General features: G+C 44.5%; 1 pseudogene; it reads left to right on the top strand.

Moving 5' to 3' along the window:
• Nucleotides 1–3,901: 3,901 nt before the first annotated feature.
• LOC133097367 (potassium voltage-gated channel subfamily KQT member 1-like) lies at nucleotides 3,902–5,362 on the top strand (annotated as a pseudogene).
• Nucleotides 5,363–5,963: the final 601 nt, after the last annotated feature.

The raw sequence follows: 5,963 nt of genomic DNA, 5'->3' as shown, positions 1-5,963 counted from the left end.
ATTATGTTGTTCATCTCTGTTTGTTTCTTCTTTAGTTCGTCTAGATCGTCATTAAACATTTCTTGTATTTTCTCAATCCATGCCTCCATTCTGTTTCTGAGATTCTGGATCATCTTTACTGTCATTACTCTAAATTCTTTTTTAGGTAGTTGCCTATTTCCTCCTCATTTATTTGGTCTTGTAGGTTTTTACCTTCCTTCTTCATCTGTGACTTATTTTTTTGTCATATCATTTTTTTTTTTCTTTCTATGAGTAGGATTGTGTTCCTGTTTTACTTGTTGTTTGGCCTGAGGCTTCCAACACTGGAGTTTGTAGGCTGTTAGGTAGAGCTGGGTCTTGGTGCTGAGATGAGGACCTCCATGAGCCCTCACTCTGATGAATATTCCCTACGGTCTGAGGTTCTCTGTTAGTCCAGTGGTTTGGACTTGGAGCTCCCACCACAGGAGCTTTGGCCTGGCCCCCGGCTCATGAACCAAAATCTAGCAAGCCCCATGGGGTGGCAAAAAAAAAGGGAACAATAACAAAGTAACAGTAACTAGTAAACAGATATGTTAGTAACAGTAACTAGTAAACAGATATGTTAGAAAGAATATAAAAATAAAAATATAGATGAATCAACAACTGGAATGTACAACAGTACCAGAATAGTAAAAAAGAGGAGGAGGGAAAAGAAAAAAAGGAGGGGGAAGACCTTGGCTGTGGAGGGTGGGGCCTAAGCAAGGGTGAGGTTTGGGCAGTGGGCGGGGCCTATGTTTAAGACCCACAGGGCTGGAAAAGGCCATGGAGGGTGGGGCTTAGGCTCAATGGAACAGAAGGGGCCCAGGCATGCCCCCCACCCCTGGTCTCAGAGGGTGGGAGACCTCACCTGGGAGCCCAGCATGTTTCCTGGGCCCAAGTTGCCAGGGCAAATGACCTCTGCTCCTCTACTGCTCCTCCCAGAGGGCCCCGCCCAACTGCCTCTTGTGTTCTCCCCACGGCCTCCTTCCTATGCCCCCAGGACCAATGCAGCTGCGGGGAAGGGAGGCCTTGGAGATCAGGGGACTGGCCTGGGAGCTCAGCAGGCTCCCAGTGTCTGAGTGGGCAGGGAAAACACCCTCTGCTCCTCTCCCGCTCCTCCTGGAGGGCCCCCTCTCACCTTTGATTTGTTCCACTAGTTTTTTTAATGAGATGTAATGGGATAACTAGATACTAGCTTTATATCTGTGAAGACCTTAAGAAGTCTGAGCAAATGTGAATGTCTAAAATATAAAGTATAAGAATTTTTAAGTTAGGTTTAACCATAAGAAATACCATTTGTCTTGTATATAGCAGGCAATAAAAATGTTTATTGGATATTTGTCTTGACAAAGAAAAATACTTGTGATCACATATTGTGACATAATGATGAAACTGAGTCTCTAAGAAATTTTTGAATCATGTGCAAATTGTACTTTCAAAGATATAAATATAAGATACACATAAGATGGATGAAGGCCACAAGTTTGTTTTCTTAGTCTTCAAAGCTATGTGCTTTTTGCTACTTAATTTATTTGGGAAACTCCATTTTACAATATTTGCTCACTTCCAGCCCTTCTGTCTGAAGGAGGCTTGTTTCTAAAATGAGAAGGAGGGAGGGTACCAGCTCCAGTCCTATCAGACATGTGCCTCTAGTGTCAGCCTGTGCCTACTCCTTTCTATGATGACTTCTCCATCTCTCTTTATTTCTTGAAAACTTGTCTTTATAACTTCACCAGTGATGTATGTGGTGACTTTTTTCAGAGGTTGGTGGCATTCAAGGATGTGGCAGTGGACTTCACTCAGAAGGAGTGGGATTGCCTGGGTGCCACTCAGAAGGATCTATATAGAGATGTGATGCTGGAGAACTATGGCAACCTGGTCTTGATTGGTAAGGACATTTATTTGCAAATCATTCAGTATTCACCATCTGGAATTTATGCCTTTGTGGATTTTTTGAGTTGTCTGAATTTCTGGCCTCTGCTACTGAGGAAATAATCTGTACTGTATGGTTGTGAAAAAGGTATCTGTTGCATACCATTCTTCAGAAGTCCTTTACACTTTCGTCTTGTTATTCTTGTAATCGTCTTTCTTCTTCAATGATGAAAACTGAACTTGAATTCTGCCACACCTACAGCTTGATCATATTTCTTTTCTTTTCTTGCAAGTAGGACTATTCTATGTCTAAGCTAGATGTGATCTGTTTATTGGAGCAAGAGAGGCAGCCTTGGATGGTTACCAAGGCCATGCCAGGAGAACCTTGCCCAGGTGAGTGAGAGCTCATCAGCAGAGAGAAGCCTTGACAACCCAGCTGGCCCTGCAGCAGCACCACCTTTGATATTTTTATTGGGAAGTGTCCTCCAAGGACCAAGGCCTAAAGAGGAAGAGAAGGTCTGAGACATAGGGAGAAAAGTAACTTATTTCTCTCCCTTCTCAGAAATGTAGGTGCCTTCCTTCCCAATGCCTGGTATTCTTTTACCTGTACATTAAATCTAATTCTTTCCCAGCTTCTCCTTGTCATTTAAACTTGGGTAAGTATGGTCACTTCTGAAAATTTTTTTTTAAAAACCCTATTTTTAACTACTATTCAGTGACTTACTCCCTTTTTGAGAAGTTTCTCCTTTATTCAGTAATTCATACTTCATTCATTCACTCTTATCCAGAAGGTGTTGATGTTTAATTTATGCAAGACTCATTTCAGAACTTAGAGGAAATAAAGTGAATAAACTATTAAGAAATGTTTCACCTAATAAGAGAGCTAGAACAAGTCCATAAGCAATTCCCATAAAGTAGCCTCTGCTATGGAAGATGGTCCAGTGGGATGCTTAGATGTAAATTGGGTCTAAAGATGCAAATGTGAAAGCAATTAAGAAAAGCAATTTATGTCTACATTGAGGTGAAAGGAGTGTCAGTGGAGAGATTAGGGGTCAAGGGGGATGAGCTATATTTTAGCCGCATGGAAGACATAGCCTGTCCATAAAGAAGAAATGGGACGCTTGATAGGTCATTGGTGAGTTTTCTCTTTTGATCAGAAGTCAGATTGAAATGTCATTCAATGAAAAATTCTTTCCTCTGAAATTTGAAAGAGATGATACATTTCTTATTTTTGGTAAAAAACTTTTTACATTCCAGAAACAACATTGTTTTAATATTATTGTTCTGAATGTTGAATTTATATGTTTATTCTTGTAGTTCTTTCATCTAGCACAACCATATCTTTTTTATTTTGGTATAGATTCAGGTATATATATATATCGCATAGTCCTTTAAGATTGCTTTGCAATTTCTTGTTAATAAAATTTTCAGCCTGTTACACATCTTTTATTTGCATGGATTTTTTAATATTTGGTTGGATTCCCTGAGAAATAGACTCAGGGATGGAGATTAATATGCAAAAAGTTCACTGGGTAGTACTGCCAGTGTCCAGCCTGTAGCAGACTGAAGGAGAAACCTTTGAGAGTTGCCCAAAGTAAGGTAAGGTTGACAGGCCTTTATACCCCACATTGACCAGCCATTGGATGCAGCTGCTCCTGGGAAGAGGCACTCCCTTTTGCCAAGGCCAGTGCCTGGAGGGAGACTCAGCTGTGAGCTATTGTCTGCCAACACACTGGGCAGTTGGGGAATGAGTGCTCTAAAAGGGGATCTGGGCATTCACTACAATTAATTAATTCTAAGATGTAGGATTCCTGGGTCCAAAGAGTTAAAAAAGCTCTTTAAACCCTTGTCCTTAACAGTATATAAGGTAGATACCCACTTAATCTGAAATAATACATTTTAGACCAGTAGTTTGTTAGTTAAAAAGTCATTTGACACTTCCTGGCTCTGTCCCTCACACCCTGGCTGGGCGGGCAGCAGCCCCACAGCTCAGCTGACAGCAGCAGCCGTTTGCACTACTCTGCAGCTCCTGATGCCAGCCCGCCCTTGTGGACCCTGCCTGGCCCTGGCCGCAACCTCCTCCCCGCCCCTGCGCAAGAGGAAGTGCTGGGGCAGGGGCCACCTGCCAGATGCCTGGGAGGACAGCGTGGGGCTGGCCAAGAAGTGCCCATTCTCAGTGGAACTAGCCGAGGGTGGCCCCACTGGCAGTGCACTCTACATGTCCATCACCCCACCCCACCGTGCCCCCTGCTGCTGACCTTGGCCCAAGGCTGCCCCAGAGCCTCGACCTTTGTGTTGCATCTCTGTGTATAGTGGACGCCGCCCTCTGCTCGTGCACACTCACATCCAAGGCTGCGTCTACAACTTCCTCCAGCACCTCCAACTGGAAGTGTTTTGTCTTCCTCATTGTCCTGGTCTGACATCTTTCGAGTGCTGTCCACCGTCGAGCTGTATGTTGCCAAGCCACGGGGACCCTCTTCTGGATGGAGATTGTCCTGGTTGTGTTCTTTGGGATGGAGTAAGTGCTCCACCTCTGGTCAGCAGGGTGCTGCAGTGAGTACAGGACATCTGGGGCCAGCTGCACTTTGCCTGGAAACCCATTTCCATCATTGACCTCATCGCCGCCAAGGCCTCCATGGTTGTCCTCTAGGTGGGCTCTAAAGGGCAGGTGTTTGCCACCTTGGCCATCAGGGACATCTGCTTCCTCCAGATCCTGAGGATGCTGCACATTGACTGCCAGGGCTGCTGGGCTCCATGGTCCATCCACCGCCAGGAACTCCTGTATATCAACTTCATGGACCTCATCTTCTCCTCCCACTTTGTGTACCTGGCCAAGAAGGACACCATGAAAGAGAAATCCAGCCGAGTCGAGTTTGGCAGCTACGCGGATGCCCTGTGGTGGGCGGGGTGGTCATGGTCACCACCATTGGCTATGGCAACAAGGTGCCCCAGACATGGGTCCAGAAGACTATCGCCTCCTGCTTTTCTGTCTTCACCATCTCCTCCTTTGTGCTCCCAGTGGGAATTCTAGGCTCTGGTTCTGCACTGAAGGTCCAGCAGAAGCAAAGGCAGAAGGATTTCAACCAGCAGATCCTGATGGCAGCCTCGCTTATTCAGATGGCATGGCTGTGCTACGTGGCCAAGAACCCCGACTCCTCCACCTAGAAATTCTACGTCCAGAAGCCCTCCTGGAGCTACACTCTGCTCTTCCCCAGTCCCAAGCCCAAGAAGTCTGTCATGGTAAAGAAAAAAAAAGTTCAAACTGGACAAGGACAACGGGATGAGTTCTGGAAAGAAGATGCTGGAGGTCTCCCACATCACATGCAACCCCGTACGGGAGGAGTGGAGGCCTGACCATTTCTCGGTAAACAGATATGACAATTATGCCAGGCTTTTCCATCTGGACACATTTGCCCAAAGGTCATCCTACCGCTACGCATCTCTTCGTGATGAAAAGATGTCCACTCAAATTTTAAGAGATTTTTTTTTCTGATTAAAAAAGTGGCATATGCTCAATATAGAGCATATGAAACATACAGAAAAGAATAATGAAGAAAAGACCTTTTCCCTTACCACCCAGACATAGCAACTGTTAGGTTTTGGACATAGGCCCTACCTCCTTAGTTTTAACAAACACATGGGTTGGTTCCACCTAGACTCTTCAGTATTGTTCCTGTTTTTATCATTTGTTCTGACATGATTGTTACCATATATCATTTGAAGTTCTTGTAAAGTTGATTTTTTTGCTGTGCCCTATCAAATATTTATGCCAGCGACTTTGTGTTCTTTACTTGGTGTGTTAGGAAAGATCTGCAGGCTAATTTGGAAATACAATGGGCAAGGATTCACAGACATGTTTCTGATTTTGTTGGAATTGGATGCAGCATTTTACTGTTTTGATTGGTGATGTTCCTGCTTTTTAAACTCTTTCTCTGTCAAAGAAGATATAATATATGAAGTATTTAAATTACCATTGATTCAGGGGCGGAGTCAAGATGGTGGAGAGGGAGGACGTGGAGTTCACGTCTTCCCACAACTAGGGCACCTACCACACGCTGGTGGAGGACTTTGACACCCAGGGGGATGGGAGGAAC

This window comes from Eubalaena glacialis, chromosome 9, assembly GCF_028564815.1.
Source record: "Eubalaena glacialis isolate mEubGla1 chromosome 9, mEubGla1.1.hap2.+ XY, whole genome shotgun sequence".
In the NCBI taxonomy this organism is placed as follows: Eukaryota; Metazoa; Chordata; class Mammalia; order Artiodactyla; family Balaenidae; genus Eubalaena; species Eubalaena glacialis.
Note: the sequence above shows the minus strand (reverse complement) of the source record. Positions and strands in the feature narration are given on the sequence as shown.